This window comes from Amblyomma maculatum, chromosome 4, assembly GCF_055883805.1.
Source record: "Amblyomma maculatum isolate TAMU_Amacu chromosome 4, ASM5588380v1, whole genome shotgun sequence".
In the NCBI taxonomy this organism is placed as follows: Eukaryota; Metazoa; Arthropoda; class Arachnida; order Ixodida; family Ixodidae; genus Amblyomma; species Amblyomma maculatum.
Window position 1 is genome coordinate 67959175 of NC_139347.1, and position 21965 is coordinate 67981139.

The window sequence follows — 21965 nt, forward strand, 5'->3', positions numbered from 1 at the left end:
TGTGCACTCTTGGCGCGGTGAGAAAGGGGCGGGAGAGGGGAAGGCAGAGGTTGAAGCATGCATAAGGCACGCAGCAAGCCCTGCCGCCAATGTGACGACACACACACAGCCCAATGGCGGCGGCGGCGCGGCGCAGTCACGAGTTCGTGTGTCGACCCTGCGCGGTTTCTCCCGAGAAACAGCGCGAAAAGAAGAGACAAAAAACGCGATCCCCGCTTCAATCCAGCAGCGACGGCGGAGACCTCGCACACACCGTGCGTGCGCACGAAACAAACGAAGAAACGGCGAGCAGACGCAACAACACCGTGGATTTTTCGCAACTAGTGCCGCACTGCAGTGTTGTTGCCGGGGCGGACGGCTCGGATGTGCAGGCTAGCAGCCCCTACCATCCGGCCAGCACGCATCGGCACGACGAGAGCAACGGGATCGGGTTCTCATTCGAACGAGAAGGGAAACGGGAGGGAGGGAAGGCTGCATCTCGGAGAGAAGAGGAAAGGCTAGTAGTGCTTATACGTCTTCCAGCGCAATCGCCCCAGCACGTTTCCGATAATATCGACATTCTAATTAACAGACAGGACATTATTAAGAGAAAGGCAAGACAGCAATAAGCAATTCAATATATATATAAATGTCCATTAAGGAGTGATCAGCATACGCCGAAAATTCGTCCCGGTCCGCGGACCGAAGCAGGGGCTACCGCCGGGCCTGCATGTCCGATGCCGTAGCTCTGTGCCAGTTAAGCTATAGCCAGATAGGCTTGATAGGCTTGCAGATGGAACAGAGAAAACGAACAGATCGAAAACTCGAATCGAGAAAGGTGTTTGTCGAATGCATCTATGGGAAACACGGGTGGCGAAGATTTCGTAAAAGCATAAAAAAAAAAAAAAAAAAAGTAAAGTTCAAGAAGAGCCCCACCTACAAATGTAAATAATGCCCATTATGTGACGTGCCAGACGGCTTACAACGTACGGTGCGGGGATGCAAGGGACCACGCGGCATCATAATCACCAGAGACCTAACGGAAGAGCAGTGGGAGACCTAGCTGTCAAGTCCCAGCCTGGATGACCAGCGTGGTCTCGTCGACCGGACTATAGGTGTTGACTCGGGTCCACGGCTTCCTGGACTGAGGAAGCTGCCCAACCACCTAGGGCGTATATTTCAAGCCTGCTCTCAATAAAAGTATCTCTCTCTCAAGATGAGCAGTTTGGTTTGGTTTGTGGGGTTTAACATCCCAAAGCGACTCAGGCTATGAGAGACGCTGTAGTGGAGGGCTACGGAAATTTCGACCACCTGGCGTTCCTTATCGTGCATTGACCTCGCACAGCACACGGGCTCCTAGCTTTTCACCTCCATCGAAAAGCGGCCGCGCCGAGGCCGGGATTCGATCCCGCATCCTTGTACACAAGTAGTCGAGCGCCGTAACCACTGCGCCTCCCTGGCGGGTCCAAGATGATTATTAATCGAGCTACAAATTACAAACGCGGACTCGAGCTCAGAAGCGCGAATGTCGACGCAGTAACGAAGCGGGCGCAATCTCTTTCACCTCTCGCCGTCATCAACTGCCAACGCGGCCAATTTCCCATGCACGTAAGCGTGCACGAGAAGTGACACGTTCTGCGCAGTATACGGCTCGCACAGCGCAGCCGGAAGCCTGGACAAGCGCGTGGCGTCAGGTTTGTGCACCTTCCGTTCGCACGCACGTCTGACTCGGAAAAGCGGAAATATTCGTCACCGCCGCACAGTCATGTGCACCGTGCAGATAAGGCGCGGGCTTCCGTTTTACCCATGTGCAAGCAGGCCAATTACCATTGGCGCAGGCAACTGCATCAGTAACGCATGTAATGTTGGCATTCACGCGCACGAAGTGTAACGCGCAGTGCGGGTTGCACACACTAACGATCGCATAACGAGAGAACACAGGTGGGAATTAAGTCGGAGGTGCCTTACTTGCGAAAAATTTTGGTGTCGCTTAACTTTAATAGTGCGATATATAGCGTTGGTATGGTTATATGCGGTATGATGAGGTCACACAAAGACCAGGTCTATTAGCGCACCCGGTTAGCCAGCCAAACAAGGGGTAGCGCTTAGGGTTACGACTTTACCATTTTTCTTTTCAGATCTTTGTTTTCTTCAGAGGCACTACCCATAATGACACTTGAATGATGCCACGATCCCGACAACCGTTCAGGAACTATATGTAGTAACGCCATCATTTGTAATTTTGTGATCGTTGCGGGGCGTTTCAATAACCGGCGTTCTATGTCACGTGACGTCACCGTCGACCAATACGAAATTTCGCTCGAACACGGGATTTTCGGTGAACGTGTGCCCCTAACGCTGCCGCGTTAAAATAAGCACGTGGACACTTTTTGGTTAAGGTGGAGCGAGCCACCTGCTGTGAAAGCAGGTGGCTCGCGCGGAGCCATGCGTAGACTACATGCACTCCTCCGCAAACAGCCTGCAGCTCTACGCAACGTAAAAGTGACCTGGGTGAATCAGCTTGACGCACGCAAGACGACGGTGCTCCGACCCTCCTGCGCCGCGGTCGGCGACAGGAGCGTCTGTAGCCTTCGAGTCATCAGGTCTTAGGACTCCCGGAAGGTCACGGCGACATGATATATGCAGGGATGAGCCGAACACACAATTATAGAGACGCACGAGAGGAGAAAAGAACGACGCGAACGCAAGGCCAACAGCGTTCGCCTGTAAAAAGCGGCCGAACAAGCGCCAAATACATTCATTTCCAGCGCCGTACAATCCTGGGTGTGTACGATAGAAGTAGGTTGCTCGAGGTACTCTAGGCAAATAGCCCGAAATCTGAGGCAAACGATCAAAACCAGCGCTCTCTACTCGCCGTGTACACGAATCAGCATACAATAGGCGATGTGGCGTCAATCATATTCCGCAACTATACACTGAACGGAAGAGACCATGCGACAACTATGCGCGCGCTCATGCATCTTTCCAGACTCCGTCCGAAAACACTCCCGACTTTGTGGGCGTGCTCACGTGCGTGGAGCAAATCTTTGCGACGCGAGCCATCCGACCAAGGCACGGACACGCACACGTACGCACACCTCTAGATGCGACAACACGCATACGTCAACCTGTACGTATACACCTTCAAGGCAACAATCCCAAGAAGGCCGGTCTATGCGGCAACCACACCAAAGAAAAAGAAAGAAAGAAAGAAAGAAAGAAAGAAAGAAAGAAAGAAAGAAAGAAAGAAAGAAAGAAAGAAAGAAAGAAAGAAAGAAAGAGCGGAAAGCAAGCAGGCGGATCTTCCTCGTCGCAGACGCAGAGAAGTTGAAGGAAAAGACGGAGAACAGCGCGTCATCGGCGTCGTAGACATATACCGTATAACTGCGATTTTAGGGCACACCTTCCGCGTAAAATAACGCGGACCTTACAGATAGTGCTCATAGCTAAATTCAAGCAGCCATCGGCGCACGTAGCTAAGTGATAGTTCATCTTGCTCGTTTTATGACGCCTCTGTGAAAAAGCTCTATGAAGCAGTGATCCCTTGGCACGGGATCGTTTTTACTCGCTTAATCTGGTCAGCACGGTGCGAGGCGTCAAACACTAAATAATCACAACCGGCCGACGCCACTGGCTACAGACGGCCTCATTTGAAGAACATCTGCTTTTTTTTTTTTTTTTTTTTCACTGTATCCGACTCCAGTAGCTGAACCTTGTAACACTAGTGCCAAAGCATTCTGGGGATAGCCAAGAAAGGCACATAAAGAGAGAGCAGGCCAGTATTCAGAGTATTCGCAACAGCGTCCAGACATTTGAAAAGAATGTTGAAACTTGCCGTTTTATATTTTAAATCAACATTTCTAAGAATGAAGAAAAGCATACTTTTCGCAGCATTGCTTCCAATGGGCGAAAAAATGCCTTCGTCCACTATTACGCTCGAGCGGCTAAGGAAATGCACGACCTCCATGAATGAACATGAAGCAACTTGACCATGCAGATATCTCTCCGGGGACACTCGGCCAGTTTCGTTATCTCTATGATTACAAATAATATTCGGCAAAACACTCGAAGGTTGCACACTCCCTAAAGGTGAAAAAGAGAAAAGCTTATGCAGAACCAGTTTTTATCTGCGTTTATTCCTTTGTAACTACGTATAGACCAACCTCATTGTATTGTAAAGAGTTTGTACACATTCTATAGGAATATAATTATCTACTTAGAAGGCAGCAGCATCGTCTGAGCGAAGGCCTGCCCTGCGCCACTGGGTTGGACTATCTCGCGAGCTTGCAGATAGCGCTGAAAAAAAAGTCTGCATACCGATGAAACTTTTCTCGGCTATCACAAATAGTCTGATGCCGTCTTACAGAAATTACTGAAGCGCACTGAAGCATCAAATCAGAACTCTCAACTTAGAAAATACTCACGAAGGTAAATGACCACAGGAACCAAATGGAGTGCGTAGCAATCTGAGGTAAAAAAAAAAAAAAAAAGGCTGAAGTGATCACACCGGGTCTGGCGAAAGAAGCATGACTGGGGCCGCAGTTATTTATAATTGATATAAAGGATACCTCTTCAAACATTTCCTCACAGATGAGACATTTCGTCGCAAATCACCTCGCAATCAATATGATGCAGATTCTCTCCACAAGTACTTTAGCCGAACAGTACAGCCTCTTCGTGCCAAACGTGGTAGCTCTGAATACCTGTAAATTTACTAATGTCACTAATAAATCCACCTACAAACTAGTCAATGCCATTCTTACTGAGAACTATAAATGCAGTTAAATATTTAGACGTTCTGCTAACTGCCGCTCCATCCTTTCCAAGCCTTATCGATATGACAATCTGGGAGTATGCTTAAATGATGGGGTTAACCCTTCGATTCTTTAAATTCTTGGAATTGTATCGGAATTTTCCAGACTGCAGTTAGTTGATTACCTCCCTTTACACACCTTCTAAACATTCCCACCCATTTGAGCACGCAAACCACGCCCTTTCCCGCTCTTCACGCGCAAGCATTTCAAATTTTCCGCCACCGGAGGTTAGGCCCACGTCACTGAAAGTCGACTGCCACGTGACCCCCATTTGGACGTCGAAATTACCCCTCCCGGCTATTTCGACGACTGACTGACTTAATTGGCTCATTATTTAATTAACCCACATCTGCCATTTTGTCACTTGCGAACCTTTCCTTGACGCTCTATTCGATGGCAGCATTCTTTTTCCGGTATACCAACTAGTCTCTTACAGCTCCGAACAGGTCACACCGACGCCAAACCCGCCTACATAGACAATGCTTACGAGGTTACTGGTTGCAGGTGTAAACGTTAAGCAAGATGCAACTATAATGCTAATCAGTGATTTGCAATTGCACTTTTCTATCAATCCAAGCACGGTAGACTGATTGCAGTGTTCCTACTCTTTCGTATGTTATCCTTCAGTTTCAGCGGCCTTGACACCCACCCCCGTTCTCTCTTTAAGTGATTTTATTTAACTGCCCGCACTCCTCCGCTGCAATGCTTCGGAGATGTAGGGTGTATACGAATAAATAATAAATAAATCTCCCATTCTTCTGTCTCTCCAAGCGCAAAAGGGCAGGACAGTGAAGAACTCATGATATGCCTATAGGAAGCCAGCAGTAAGCAAAATCAAGGAAATTCCTTTGTCTTTCATCAATTAGAATTTAGTAGTGCAATTATTTTATGGTGGAAACATGATTAAAAACTAGAAAATTAATCAACCCCATGCCGACGGTCGGAACCGAACGTATGACTTGTGAACTTCACATGCTTATGTAACCTACTGCATGTCTGCCGCTGTGGACGGCAATGGCAGCGGCAAAAGCTGTCACAGCCGACATAAATGCATCCGGAAAGTGAAAGACCGGAGAGCCCGCTTCCCTAGTTCAGGAGCTCCGTACGAGGAATTCGGAGGTCGTTGGTTCGGATCCAAACTAACGGCATGTGGTTGAATTTTTTTTTTCGTTCTAAAAATTATCTTTCATCCATAAAATCATTGCGGTCTTAATTTCTCGTTGATCAACATAAAAAAATAAATAAAAGCGAAAACAGTGCCAACTTAATTTCCCTTGTTTCAGTGACCAGCGGTTTCTTGTAAGTGTATCCTTTTATTCGAATTTCTCGTCAGTGAATTTTATTTCAACCGATAGCCTTTCGTGGAAATGCGGGAAATGCCGGGGAGTGCCTACTGTCCTTTCGTGACATCCTTAACTACTACCGCGAAAATAGAACTTATGCACACCCTGCCCTGACTAACAATAACACAAGCTGCCCATTGGCGCAAGCTACAAACGCGCACAGCCACATACCCCATCCTTCTCCACGCCCGCTTTCCTGACCAGTTTTCTCCTTCCTGCAAGTTCTGTGGCAAACCTGGCGACTTTCTACACACATTACTCACCTGTCCCTCGTTCACACATCCTCATTCACCAGAGGCGGCCCTAGATTACTTGGAGAACCTACTCACCAGTACCTCCGACCAGGACTAGTGCAAGATTATTGCTAGCGCTCTCGCTAGGATAGCCCTTGTAAGAGGGCCCTCCGTACATGGAGGGGACTCAATTGCCATGCAGGGGGCTGCGCCCCCACCATCTGTAATATTGGCCATAAATGTTTCTACCACCCCCACCGGGCGACGATACCGGGAATTACCGCGAGAAATGCGGCCTTTGCGGGAAAGGCGGGTCCCTAAAAGTGCGCTTTTGCGGTACACGTGCCGCAGAGAAGACGAAGAATCTCGGTTGCACAAGACGAGCTCGGCGCTTGTGTACGCGTCTGGCAGCCAGCCGCCCCTTTCGCGAACGATGCAGGGGACGTACTACACGCGTCGTCGGGGCGCGTGGGAGCGCGCGCGGCGTCTTTCTCATCGCGCTCGCCACGCGCAGCCGTAACTGCGCTGCAAAAGCGTGCAGCTTGGAGGCGGGAAAAGCCAGATCGAGCTGCCCTCGCAGCAGCCCGAAAAGATCCGGAGAAGTCTTTCAGTGCCGTGTAACTCAGCCAAAACCTACGTACCACATAACGCCACAAACACGTACCAAATCAAGCTGGCATTGCTGGCCGGGCGCAAGGACCGTTGACTCCAGCGCCCAGGCTATCGTATACAAGATTGGACGTCTGCATGATGACACCCTATATCAAGAGACTTTGGCAACCCCCTCTTCCCCCCCCCCCCCCCCTCTCTCTCTCTCTCTCTCTCTCTCTCTCTCTCTCTCTCTCTCTCTCAAGTCCTAGATTAACGAACGAGCAGGGATTTCTGTAGTTTCCATTACGCTGCACGCTTTTACCGGCCCAGAAACGGGAATATCGGGGAACTCGCAGAACAACGGCGCAGAAGGGGGGCGAGAACATCGCAGGCAAGCAGAAAAAGTCAGCACGAAACAAATTTGGATGCGCGGCGGTGGACGAGGTGGAGGGAAACCTGTAGGAGGCCGGGAGCATGCACACGTAGAAACATTCCTCTTTCCTTTTCTCCCTCCTCAACACACGACGCCACAGCGCGCGGGTCATCAGCGACGAGTACGGAGGGGGCGCCCTTCGCGCATCGTCGGCACGCAGGGGCCAGGTATGCGCATCCGCGGATAGCCAAGAAGAGGGGAAGAGGATGACCCAAGGCAGCACAGCGGTTCCGCACGAAGGCGCAGCAGAGGCGGCGTCGTCAACGCTGCCAGTTCCGGACTTTCGCGCCGGCGCGGACGGCTGACCTTGCCCGCTCTCCGAGGGAACCCGTCGCTCTTCTAGCCAACCACGAACGGCGATCCAGAAGAAAGACTCTCCGACCAGAAACATCGAGGCAGATGAAAAATACAGCTGCGAAACACTGAAACAAACGCTCCCACCCAGACAACGGGACATGCATTGCAGCAGTCTTCGTAAAGCACGAGTCAACCTGCATACGTCTTCTACACGCGAAAGATGAACGGAAAGAATGTTAGCCCCTTCCGACCGTCACTGGATACACTTACGAAGTTCTGCCAAGCACGCGGTGTCACGATCACTCAGCAAACAGACGTGAGATTAGCAAACCTTAACATTATATATACAGTCACTTTCCAGCGGTAATCACGGAACCATTTCCAGTTTTGACGTTTTTTTTTTTTTTTAAAGTTCAAATAGACAGGAGGGAAAATTTGATCAGCACAAAACAGAAGGGCTGGGGGGTGACAATTTTCAATGTTGATAACCAAGTGGCGACAACCAACTTTCACTGTTCGACGAGCACGTGCAACGGAGCGCACCTCATCCATTACGAAACCTTACCGTGCAGTGCGCTGACGCCGGGTAACCGCTTCCATCGTAAGAAGCGACGAGCGGACGCCAGCGGCCAAAAATGGACAGCTGCACAGCCCAGAGGCAACACTGGACGAGTGCGGAATTAGTTGCTGACAAAACGGCAGCTCCCATGTCGCCGAATGACGACCGCAAAGTCACTCACGCACAAAAATTGGCGGAAAACAGTGCGCGCTCCCTTTCTCCACTGACTAACACTTACCGCGGCCCCCTAAAAGCATTCGTGAACGGCATGAGCAGGCCTGATCGAAACACGCATACAGACTAACATGGCCAAATTTTATGTTCTCCAGAGCAACTGTTGCTGAATGTATCCAAGACGTCATGCATAACGACCGGTTGGCTACACCGAACACGTGATGGGAGGGTGGGGGATAGACAGGACGCAAGAGAAGGCAGCCAAAAAGCTTACTCGACTGTGTCAATCGGTAGCCAGTGGAGAAAGAAAAACAGCACGTGCACAGCGCGTCCACGGGAGACCATGGCCGCTCGTCCTCTGCTTTACAACCGGACAGTAGCGCTTCGGTAGCGTCCTTTCCTTGGCAAAGGGTGAAATGAAACTGGAGCTTTCCCAAAACAGCGCCAGAGTCAGGACAGGAAGGCTACACCTAAACGAACCGACTCGCGTCCTTACAGTCACGGCGCTGCAAGGGGCTTTAGCAGCACGCCGCCGGTCCCACGCGGTACGGAAGCAAGAAAAACTGCTACCCCCGGGGGAGCTCATAAGAGCCCAGCGGGGAAGCCGCGCTTATTTGCTCCCAGAGCAGCAGCAGCAGCAGCAGCATCTGCAGAACCGCGGGCACACCACACCGCCCGCGTGGCCACTTAAGGGAGCGCTAGAACCACGACCCAGCCGCTGTGTTTTGCTCGGTGGTGGAAAGAGGGAAGGAGGAAGAGGGGGCAGGAGACGACAAAGCCGGGCCGAATCGAATGACCGCGATTGGATCAGGCATAGCGCATCGACCCACCTACGAGTGGCAACGCGATCTTTCGTTTCCTCTTCTACAGCGAACGGGGACGTACTGCCTTTCCAAGGGCTCGTTGCCCTGCGCTGGCATATTTGACCCAAAGACTCGCGAGTTTTTGAAACGAGCATTCACGCCTACTACTGGCGAAAGCCATGGCTACGCTTGTGTACTGCGTGCGCTTCGGCATTCAGATCGGTTAATCGTGACGTGGTGACTTCAACGCAATGCTTTCAGGGACGAGACAAAATCCGGAAAGCGAGGTGCTGCGTAAATTACTCATACTATTAGAAACATGATTAGGAGAATCCCCCCTCCATACCAATTCTCCACGAACATACTGCTGCCCAGGCGACAAAACACAGGCGACTCGCGTGTCGCCGAGTGCAGAGCAAAGTGCAACAGAAAAGAGGTGGAAAAAAAAAAAAAAACAGCGAACAGCACACCCCCGCGTACGCACGCACACAGGCACACAAATCCACGGTGAACACCACGTCAAGAGCACCCCGCACGGGAGGATGGAAAGTGGACAGCGGATGTTGGAGACGAGCAATGGCGGAAGGAGCGCCGCATGAGCAGCAGCACTAGCACCGTCCGTCCAATAAGCACGGTGGGAGAACGGGAGCTTGGTCAGCTCGTTTGCCAAGACTCTCGAGTGCCGAAAAAAAAAAAAAAAGCGAAGGCGTGAACCTTTTTTTTTTTTTATGACGAGTCCGAGTGTGCGCGCGGACGCTGCGAGAGCAAGCAAACGAAAGCAGAGAGCATAAAAACAAAATAAAGAAAGCACGCAACTAAGGACGTCTCGGTTTCGGCAAACAAGGCAGTGGTCGACTGACCTGCGCTCTCGCGCGCTAGGCTGGGAGCGAAATGTGGAATAAGCAGTGCAAGGGATGAGGGAGGGGGAGTCGTCGTTTCACTCTGTTGTGTGGCCGATTCAGCGGGTTGTTTTCGCCAGCTGAACGCAAGCACCCCCAGTCTGACTCCATCAGGGCAGCGACCACAACAAAGGGTTATACAAAGGGTGTGTACGGAGCGCCACCCGCCCCACACTCGGAGAGGATAGAGAATGGCGAGGACGAGCGAACACTGAATACCAAGTGGACAGACACCTCGAACGCAAGCCAAAGCCGAGGAGGAGGAGACGAAAAACCGTTCTGTACAGAATGCCGGGAGACGAGTAAAAGATTACCGAGACACAAGACCGCCGCCACGACAGGCAGCCAGCCCCCTCCCTATTCTTCCTTCTCCTAGACAGCCTCGTTAATTTGCCCCCTTCAGTGTTGCTGTGCGATTCGCGGAATACCGGAAACGACGAAAGGAGCCGCACTGGTAAAAGGAACTAACCAAATTATTTTGGAAACACTCGCCCGTCTTTCGAGCTTATTTAGGGGCACGGCTGTTCACTGGCTGAAACAACGCAACAAGGCTTTTCCGGGCCAACGTATTTAGACTGGACGAAGCGGCCCTCCGAGTTCCCTCCCTCCCTCGTTTCTTGGCACTGGATGCGTCCAAACACGGAATTGGATCAATAACCAACAAAAAATAGTAAAGGAGAGGAGCAGGAGAGCGTCGTTTGCCCCCCTTCCGGGAGGCAGAGGAAACAACTGCGGAAGCAGTAGCTGGAAAAGAACAAGTGGTCAGCGTCCCACGCGGTTGGCACGGTTTGCTTCCTCTTCACTCACGCTAGCAGAACCACTCGAGGCAGCGACGCGTGCGCACACACACTCGACTTGGGAAGAGAGCAGCTCGGCGTCGACGATGAGGCGCGACCTGTACCGTTTTTGCCCAAATATAGCACAGTCATCCCTAAAATGTGAGGGTCGCTTTTGCGGGCGCACAACATGTACGCAAAGCGGCGGCGTATGTATGCGATATGTCTATCTGGTCGGTTATTCGCAGCGCAACAAGGTTTTCACAATGAAAAGGCACATTCGTTATATACGAGTAAACACGGCACATTTGCCGCGCGCGGTGCGAAACCTGGGTCAATCCGGCAGCACCTGCTTGCCAAGAAAAAAAAAAAGAAGAAAAGAGCAGAAGCCTGACCCCCGCAAGTCGCAACCCAGCTTGCATGTACCGTTCTCCTTGACTGCGCGTGAGACATCCTGTCGTTCCCGCCTTAAGCAAACTAGGTATGCCGGAGAGCGGCAGACACCGCCATCCCATAGTCAAGCCCTCTACCAAAAGAATTTTGTCCTTCAGGTGACCTAGAGCTGGCGGGCATATCCGGCCCAACGTTACTAGACTAGGTTCGGAAGCCTAGTCTAGTAATGTTGTCCCGGCCTGCGTCACGAATGACCTGTCAGAGGAGTGGCGAATCGCGCGGTTTCGCTTGGTAAGAAAACATTCCGCTAGTAGCGGCGCGGTACAGCGCGGTTTAAAGGTGGTTAAAGAAAACGTGGGATCGAGACATTTCGCAAAGCACTGCCGTCGATAACTAGCGAGAATGCAAGGCACCATGCGGATATGCTCGGGAAGAGCAGCCAGCCGTGCTTACTACGCATGTACCTTGTGCGATCCTTTGCCACCCGCTTTCTTGGTAGTGCTTTGTAAAGACCGGCGGCCACGCGGTCTCATGCTCCCTTTAACACTGGACCGTACTGTACAGTGGTCCGTGGATCAGGTCTCGTGTGGCGACAATTTCCCGCGTTTTTTTCTCCCCCAGTTCACGTGAGGTGGAATGCGATAAACTACCAAAAAGATATGGGGCACATGCTTACAACGAAGTAACACAGGTCACGGGCTGCCATGACGAGATTGTACCAAACTGCGGGTAGATTTTTGCGCAAATAGCCATGCCTCGTTAATGTGGACAGCGTGGATCCCAGCGAAAACTCCGCAGAAAGCGAATCGTCCATAATAAAGAACCACAAAGAAGCATTAAAAACGCTACCAGTAAAGTCTGACATCTTTCTTTTTTTTTCATACTGGTGGCCTATGAGGTTGAAATTCGACTACTTTTATCTACAAGCTCATTACCCCGGACGCTATTACGATTGAAAATACGTGGTGCAACTTAACGCGTCTAAACTTCTACAACTGCTCAGATCCATGACATCAGCCCTCAGTCGGCTGAAGAGCGAATAATTTAGTTTTCTATACTCTGCACAAGCTGCAGAAAGAGAATCATGCCAACTCTGGGATCAATTATTTCTTAAAGCGCTGGAAAAAAAAAATAAAAAGTGCACGACACGGCACATGTAGAGCAATCAATCAGATGGGATATAAAGCCTTGTAAACTGCAAAGAGTCACCAGCGTACGTGCCGTTTCCAGTGTTTCGCGCGCGTTTAATGCGCTCAGTTTCGGTTCGGTGAGGGAAAAAGCAATGAATTTCCTCCCGCGTTTCATGAAACCAGTTCTTCGTTTGAAAACTGATATGACATTGTCTTTTCGACAACATCGAACTCCGCATATGTCATAACCACCCCAAAGGGCATTTGGAGAGCGTTAATCAGTTAGCTTAAAATAGTTTTACAGTAAATTACGTCAACCGCGGCTCAAGAGTAACGTTTTCCAACCTGAACTTCCCTTTTTTTGTAACTGTTTAAAGCACTCGCTGAAACGCCCACTGTTGAATCGGTCCCGGGAACGCGGCCATGCAAATACAGCCCTTGGGTAAAAGTAACTAGCCTGCGTGATACGCTTCTCACTCGCATAGTAGAGTTCCTAGGGTTTCCCCGAAAGTCCAGAAAGTGTCGAAGGGTAAGGACAAGAGCACTTCTCACATTACAGAGATTTAAAATTTTGCACGAGCCATATATGACGAGAAGCAAGCCTTGCGCCTGGTTACTTTTTGGCAAAGACGGCAGCTTGCGCAGTGCAAAGCCTGTCGTTAAACATTAGGAATCAGGAAAGCGATACAGTACTGGTACTTTTTTTTTCTTTCTCGTGATGACGTACAGTGGCTCCCTGCGGCTGGAGGTATACCTCCATCGTGGTATCACACGTAACGTATCGAAGAACAAAATAATGAATCAACTGATTTGTTTTTCTTTTTTTTTATTTATTGATACTGCAAGCCCTATGCAGGACCTCTAGAAGAGGGGTAGGTGGATCAGTACACTAAAATATCGGCACTGAAAATAAAAGCATACAGTCAAGCCAAATACAAAGATATAACGAAGCTAAATACTGAAAGCTAAACAAGCCCAGCTAATGCCAAAACTACATCATTAATACCTTAAAAAAAAAAAAAAAAAGCTCCGACGGAATGATCGAGTATTTAGTATATTTTAAGAAGTTAACTTTCAATAATTGATTTTACGTTTAGAGTAATAAAAGCTATCTAAGGCACGCCGTACAGCGGATGGCTCAAGGTGAATTCCGTACAGATGCGAGGTCGAAGCTGTGACCTTCGGGCGCGCTCCTATTTACGCACGTAAAGGACAAACTTGACCATCGCGCCATAAAAGAAAACAACGGAGGCGAGAAGAAGAGATGTCTAGTATATATGCTAGCCGAGCAGGGATCAGAACATGCCCACAGCTTCCAATTAGCGAGCTTCAACTCAATCCCAAAGTGGATGAGAGAGACAGCGTGTACGCGCGCTTCGCCGAACAATAGGCAGATGGACGCTACGTCGCATGACACAAATGCTGAAAAAAAAAAAAAAGAACTGCGATCTAACGGCGCACTGAATGCAATGGAATTGGCCTAACAAGCTGCCGCCTGGGCAGCGTCGACCTTGGCACATCGGACGCAAGGGCAGCAGAGGAAGGGAAGAGAGGGGAGGCGGTCGGCTGATGATGGCCGACCTCCCAGCGCCGCGCACGGAATGCCAAAAGCAACTCTCGAGAACACCGTTCTCAACGATATGGTGTATGTGTGTAAGTGATGAGAGGGAGGGGCTGAGTGGCATAAAAGTAAGGGCACCACACACACACAAAGAAGGAAAGGGGGGGGGGGGGTACCGCCTCCACCCAGCAGTGAAAGAAATGATGAGTCTCCCCAGAAGAAAGAAGTGCGGGCGGTGTCCGTACGTGTCTCGAATGGACATTCCGCGTTTGATTCATTGCGCACCTGAGCCGGCGACTTTTTTTTTTTCTCTCTCTCATTCCCGTTGCCTCATCAACTTCTCGCCGAAACCGTAAACAGCCAGCGCAGCGAAGTGTACGGCAAAGAAGCTGTGTCTTTTTTTTTTTTTTTCGTTCTTTTCGTTCAACGTCACCTTCGCGCAACGTCTTCGTTTCCCCTCAGAAGAATGCGCTTCGCGGGGACCGACTCCCTTTCCAGCTCGCTTCTGCTGAGCGGTTCGTTTTCCTCCTGGCAGTAAGCATCGGGCTTGCGCAATGCGAAATGCTCTTCAACGCGGTACGGGTTTGCCCGATAAGGGGCCGGACGGACACCCTTCGGGCAACGAGACGAGGAGACTGATTGCTACTTCGCCCGAACGTAATAGGTATACGTCTATCTCGGTCCTGCATCCAGAACGCAGTCACACGCTAGTTTTCTTTTTACAGCGAATAGGCGAGTTGCACTTCTGAGTTCTCGGCAGCACATTTTACTACTTCCGTCTAATCTAGCCGCAAGGGAGCGGGGTCTGAGGGAGGAGCCATCTATCGGACTGCAGCGAATGAAGGGAACAGCAGCAACAAAATTAGTTACAAATAAGAGAAAAGTAGCCATGCGGAGTGTATATATGGGCTTTCTCAAAGGCCAAGTCGTGTGGATCGGTGAGTGCACCCTCGGCAAAGTTTGGCAAAAAGAAAAAAAAAGTAAGCGTTGCACCACACCACGACACGCTGGCTACGACAAAATCTCCAGGAAGATACTTACATATACGAAACTAAGATTCGCGAGAAACTTGAGCCCTCATGGAGTTAATATATACAACCAAGACTAGAGCGAAAACGACGGCGGCACTCATGTAAACCCTCTCCACTCGTTTGCTAATCGTGTTCGCAGCCATGATGATACTTGACGCATACGCCGACAGTTGCATACAGCCATCAGACGATGGTACAGCAGACGAAACGATAAGAAACTATCGCAAGTATGCTTTTATCAGCCTTTATATCACTTCAATTTTACAACTGTAAGAAAATAAAATGTGGAAACATTTACTTCAACGCTTTATAGCTCTACTTTTTAGAGTCTCCTGTGCGAGCATAAAGTAAAAATTGATAGCAGTACCATCATGGCGCTACACGAGTGTAGCACAACCTCCTCGCCGCGTTTTACCCCCCGAGAGCCCTGTCCCGCTGTCGCTTGGCAGATCCGAAATTGCGAGGCGCACTCGACCGCTCATTCTTCTTCACCGGACGTCGATGCGGGCTCGTTACTACATCAGTGAAGAAGAAAAAAAAAAAAAAGAAAAAAAGAAAACACGTCGGTACGAAAGCCTCCCCCAAGCAGTTACTTGAATCGGCGCTTCGCTTACAATGCGAATTTACCCATTCGAACACCGAGCGCCTCGCTACTATCGCAAAACATCGCCGTCTAAAAATCGTGGCAGGCCATATTTCAAACAACCCTCTCAGGACGACCCACCAACATAATATGAAAACAAAAAAGAAAAAGAAGGCAGTATGGAGTGATCGATACCCCTCGTTACAAGGCCGCGCTCGTCTCTCAACAACCGATCGAACAGCACTTTAGAGAGAGGAAAGCAAAGGCAAAACAAGGAAGAGCGCGATGTCGGACCGATGATGTCACGAGCGTGCGGGAAGTGGCGGAGGGCGTCGTCAGACCGACAGTGCATATTATACCATAAAACTCGCGCAAGAGCGGCCTGCAACAGCTGACTCCTTCGTGCAAAATGATGTCACTTTAAAAAAAAAAAAACGTTAAAGCGATTTTTACGAAGAACCTTGCGAAGTCTTCTCCTTCGCAGCAGTGAGAGAGAGGGAGGAGAGGCAGAAGCACTCCCGCAGCAGAAACGCCGCATGCCAACCGGTCCCGATCGAGTAATTGGATTAACAGGAGGAGCGCGGCTTCGACGGACCGACTGCACCGCCCGAGGCGGCAAACCCCTCCCACCGCGAGTGAGGCGCTGTAGACGCGTCGGAACTCACGAGCGTCGACAAACACAGCGAGGAAACAAAAAAGAAAGCACCAAAGGAGGCCACGTCTCAGGAGGAAAGGACCTGTCGCCATCTTGAAAGCAAACGGGCACTTTCCTCCTCAAGCCTTTTATACGACAAAGCCAGAAACTGTCCCGCAGCAGTGGCCCGGAACGTGGTGGTGGTGGTGTGTGTGTGTGTGTGTGTGTGTGTGTGGGGGGGGGGGGGGGGGGGCACTGAATTGGCATCAAATGTTCTCAAACAAACAAGCATCGCGCGATACACATGGTCAGGAAAGATACATTTGCTCATCCTTTTTGCTTCGCCACTTTCTCCGCACGCACCTTCAAGTTAAGCTCAGTTGCCCGTCAAAAGAAGATCGGCAAGACGGAACGGCGACGGAAGGGCCTGCGCACCGTCACAGTTCTCGCCAAACGTATTGGTTGACATTTCTGGCGAATGATTGCTCCGTGAACACACGTGCACGACAAGAAGCATGCCCCCATTTTTCGCTATATATGGACACGCGTAACGAGCCAAAAACGGCCTCAATGCGAAATGAGCAGCCAAGAAGGTAACACACGCGGCGACTGGATGACGGAGGTATAATCTTCTAGAGCACTATATAACGGAGCGGGGAGTAGCGCGACGAGTCTATCGAACCATTCCGCGACGAGTGCCATGCCCTGTCGAACCTCAATCGGTGCGATCAGTCTTGGCGACATCAGATCGAATAGCGATATTAAAATTACATTTCTTTCCCCAAGTGCTACTTGGCTTCCGAAAAGCACCGCACTCTGTCGTCGCACGAGGGAAAGAAAGGGCGGCCTCGACAACCTTCAAGTAGAAAGAAAGCGAGAGCAGAACAAAAAAAAAAAAATAATAAATAAAAAGAAGCACGGGCGACCAGTCCGCAATATAGATGAATAAATTCATAACTAAACATCTCAGCATACGCAGTTAACGGCTCGCGCTACGTAAGCAGCTCCTAATAAAGCGGGTGACACACACAACAAAAGGGGGCGCCGCATAGCTGATACAGGAAAGCAATCCGTATTCCCGTCGATCGCCGTTCCAAAAGTTCGCACTTTCCGATGCAGCAGTGCCCTGTGTTGGTGCAACTCGGCGTGAAGCGTGTACCAACACAGTGACGTCACGCGCACTCTAATAAAAGGATGTTGTTGAACCTGGACAAACAGCTGTCACCGAAGATCACGTTACAAATCTTCGTTTTTTTTGTTTTTTTTTTTTTTTTTTTTTTTTTGTTCACGTAGACGGGACCATGCTTGGAGATACGCGAGGCGGAATCCTGTGCTACGATACCGGGATGTCGAAGTAGCGTTCGCTTCACGATGAAAGGATCCGCTTTCGGTACCATTTCATCTTTTTAAACGCATGACGATATATAAGACGGATGAATAAAACTGACCCCGACTGGTCCGCTGTTCGGCTGGCGCAGGTAAACGCAGGGGAGAATAACGTAAGCCACGACGAAGTTCGATCTCTGGCGCGCGCGCTGTACTCGCTTGTCTCGACAAACTCCACTTCCCAAACAAGCGGAAAGAAGCACACGCGCATACGTGCCCCGCTACGTATACGAAGCGGCATAAAAAAAAAAAAAAAAAAAAAAAAAAAAAAAAGAGAGAAGAAGAAGAAGAAACGCCCATGCAAGCTGGCCTCATTTTCGACGGCGTCGTGCGCTAATTCTGCACACAATTAGCCGCGGCGCTTCTGCATACCGTCGCACACGAACAGCGAGATTACATTACAGCAGCTCGCGCACTGCTTCCCGCCACTTGGTCATTGGCGATTCATCAGCCTGGGAGTAAAATGCCTCAACGATAAGACGCGAGCTTGCACTTCCAATCATCGTAATGAGGGCTTGTCAACAGTTACGACTCGCGCTCTCTGTGCCGAAAAACTTTCAGTTCTACGTGCAGTCATCACACCAACGGAGGCCCCAACAACAGGTCAGCTCGCTTCAGAAGCCCACAACCCCACCATTTCTACCTTTACCAGACGACAGCCACGCGACCGGACTTTTCGGGGTCAGCGGCGAGGTACCCGCAGTGCGGCCGACATGTCATCTGCAGCAATACCTACTAAACAACCCTGCAGAAGAACCGACGCGTACGCGCCCGGCTACGCGGTACGAACGAAAGGGAACGCGCGCTCTCGTCGCCCGGTCCCGGTTTCGAGACGGCTTAAGTGTAACCCCCCCCCCCCCCCCCCCCCCCTCCCTTCTTCCTGTCTCACTGCTTCGAACACGAATGGCCACCGTGCACGAAAGTGGGCCGTCACTTGAGTCGATAAAGGAAATGACTGAAAACAGCCTTTTTCTTTTTTTTTTTTTTTTTTTGCCTATTTGCGGGTCGAGCTCCTTGGGTCCGAGCACGGCAGGTCACAGACGTAGTGACTGCCGTGAAAAATGAGAGGAAGCTGCGCCAGAAGCAGACAAGAACGGCGCGCGAAAACGGGACGAGCGGTTAGGTCTTTCAAAATGACACGCTTCGGTTTTCGGACCGAAAAGCGTGCTTGCTTTCCATACCCCGTCAAACATGTCTGCAAGCATTTCTCCGATCGCGTGCACTCCCAAACTTCATTCGCGTGCACTCCGAGCACCATTAGCTCAAATAGCGACTCCCGGAACGTTTTTACAGTCCGTCAACCGGTCGCGCTAGAAGGGACCAAACTCGTACCAAAACCCGTAACCACTAACGTCCATTCAAAACGGCGATATTGAAAGTGAACCAGTAAGAGCCTATAAGCATCCAGTACTAGTTACCGAAATATTTTTACAGTACACCAAGTACAAGTTGACATGATGTGGCTGAATAAATTAGTTTTTTTTTTTCTTTTTTGCTTACAAAAGACGCGTCATATCAGCAGCAGTTGTAATATTACAACTTGTTTGTAACACGCTCTATTGGTCCTACACACTAGTTATAATACAATATTACAACTACAACAATATTACAGTAATATTACAACTTGTTTGTAACACGCTCTATTGGTCCTACACACTAGTTATCCTGCACATACAACTATTGGAGCGTGCAAGACCGCTGTTGGAGTGTGCAAGACCGCTACTGTAGTGTGCAGGACCACACTATCGGTCTTCCGCAAGTTATGCCTATTAGTCACACGGATACCTGCGAAAACCTTTTCGCGTGTGAAGCACAGATGCTTTAGCGTTTTACTTAAAGGGACGGAACACTGGCCAAAATATGATTATGGTGGAGATGAAAATATGTTGCCTCATATGGTACAGATCGAGCACTACAATATCAAAGAAAAGAGGCTTTACAATTTAATTTGCCATTGAAAATCGCATAAAAACAACCGAGGCGCTATCTAGCGGGGAAACCCTAGTACTTTCAGTGTAGCCCCCCACGTGACTATACATGTCAGCAAAATATCGCTAATTTTCGTAACTGCACATTGTTCTTTTTTTCTTCTAGGACTGCTTGCCATAATTTATTATATTTTGCGCTCTCTCCAGTGCGTCCTTAAATAAAAACCACCCCTGCTTTCGCACCGCGAGAGGTATGCTTTCAGGTTTTGTCACTAGATGGTGCCAAAGTGTTTACAATTTCGTGAATGAAGCAATGACAGTGCCCACTAAAACTTTCGTCGACGAGGGCATGCGTTATCGTGTCGTAACAGCATTGAGTGTGAAACTGAAAAGGACTTTATTCTACGCAAAGAATGTCTGATTACTGTCTGGCGAGTAAAAGTTGTACTTGTTTTCGGTACGTCTTTTTTGTCGACCACCAGTCGTCATCGCGGTCGCTGCTCATGGTTTCCAGCATCGGACTACATAAAAACGGGCACGCATTGATTGAAAAATTCCAAGTAAACATTTTCTACATAAAACCTTTATGGAATCGATCATTTTAGACATCAATCTTTCCACTGCGGCGAAAAAAATCGAGACCTAAATTCGAGTGTTCTGTTCCTTTAAGATTTCTGCAACGCTTGATAACCTACTTATTCACCACACATTGAGGAATAGCAGACTAGAATACCCACCCCCGGATAAACACCGAGTCAATAAAACCCAGCAAGTGACGTGGAGGCCGCGCCAATCGGATTATTCTCTAACCCTTTCAAGGCGAAAGCCTTTAATGGCTCATGCTGTCGTGGACAGAGTGTCCAGCTTTTGTGGCGGCTCTGATTGGCTGAGGCGGGATAACGCATTAGAGGTCTCGACCAATCAGAGTACCACCACAATATGCGCGACTGCGTGCCTTATATGGTCATATGTCAATCAATGATCAATTACGAATTAATGTTTAATTTGCTAATTGATGAATAATTAAACAATTGACAAATAATTAACTAGTGTTTACTTAATTGCTAATTAGTGCCAGTTGCGCAGCAGAATACGGCACTCAGGCTTTCGCCTTTCAATACTTTAGTCGCTAAAGTCTCTCGTAATTTTTGAAACTATTCCTGGTTAACCCAGGGCTGTACACCCCCGAATGCAGGCTTTGCGAAGCCAAAAAGGCCGACTTAGCGCATATCCTACAGAGGTGCCCTGAGCTCCAACCCAAAGCCGAATGGCTATTATCTACCCACTAAAATGGGGGCTGAGGTGACCAGCTTCGAACCTGTGGTACAACTGCGAACAGTGAGCTGGGCTTTGGAAGTCGCCGAAAGACACGGTCTGACGGCCACATCACGAAGCCAACGAAAAGAAGCCCATTGATCGTCTTTTTTTTTTTTTTTTTTTTTATGGAAATAAAGTTTTCACCACCACCACTGCAAACGCTTGCGTACTACGTTTTTCCATGTTTTGCTACCCGGAGCTGTCTCCATCATCTGAAGCCCTCGAGGCAGGAGGGAGGTTATTATACCAGGAATTGACCTCAGCAGCATGCGCTCGGTAATGCTCGTACCATGGAAGTTGCCGCCCGCAACACAAACAACGGCTTGCAATCGGATCGAGCGCCCCCTATAGTGCTTACTAACAAATTAACCCGCTTCACGTATAGGCCCTTATGACACCACGCATAATGACGTCACACTTTACAGCACATCACCCAGATGACGCCACGAGAGCCGTGCTCTAACAACCTGAATGGACTTACACGCCCCGCTCTATCGTCACGCTAGTGCGTTACGAGACTTTCGCTACCAGTTTATCATTTGGTCTTGTCTTCGGTACAGTAAATAGTTACCGGGCAGGCCCGCTGGAGCATGGTGTCAAGATCGAGGAGCAGACGACAAAAGCGTTGCATGTTCGAAGCTTCGTGCGCCCGACCGTCGGCGAGGGCGAACCGCTTCCGTAAGGGCTTGGCTTTCGCTCCTACACGCAATGTTCCGTCCCAAAGAGCCCTGACGAACCCAAACAAAAACATCCCTGGGTTGAGTGACCTTCCAGGATACTCCGAAGCCCGCCTATTTTTAAGACTGCACAGGGCTGGCCGCGGGTTTTCCACTACGTCGGGTACAATGCACTGAACGCGTTGCAGGTGCCAACAACCAGTTTTCAAGCGAACTGTCAGCTGGTCCGCTTATTAACATTTTAAAAGCTTTACTTTTCAATTCGAATATAGTACAAATACAGACCGTCAGCACTTAGACCATACAATGAATGCAAGGCCGAAAAGTTTCAGCAAAGTCGCTTGACACCTAGTACGTCTTCAATGCCTTACGTTTCCCGCCATCACTGCACCCGATAAGATGTTCCTTTTTCAGGAACGAGAAC

General features: G+C 49.6%; 1 protein-coding gene across 6 annotated transcripts in view; it reads right to left on the bottom strand.

Moving 5' to 3' along the window:
* The window catches only part of Synd (protein kinase C and casein kinase substrate in neurons protein Synd), a 114499-nt gene that overhangs the window by 90628 nt on the left and 1906 nt on the right, over positions 1-21965 (bottom strand). The window contains exon 2 of one of the 6 annotated variants that reach the window (XM_084601801.1): positions 4404-4445. The exons of 4 other annotated variants lie outside the window; for them this stretch is intronic. The gene's annotated coding sequence lies outside the window, so the exon portion shown is untranslated. Of the gene's footprint in view, positions 1-4403; positions 4446-21965 lie in introns of those variants that run through there. One more of the 6 variants, XM_084601799.1, reaches the window with a different exon arrangement.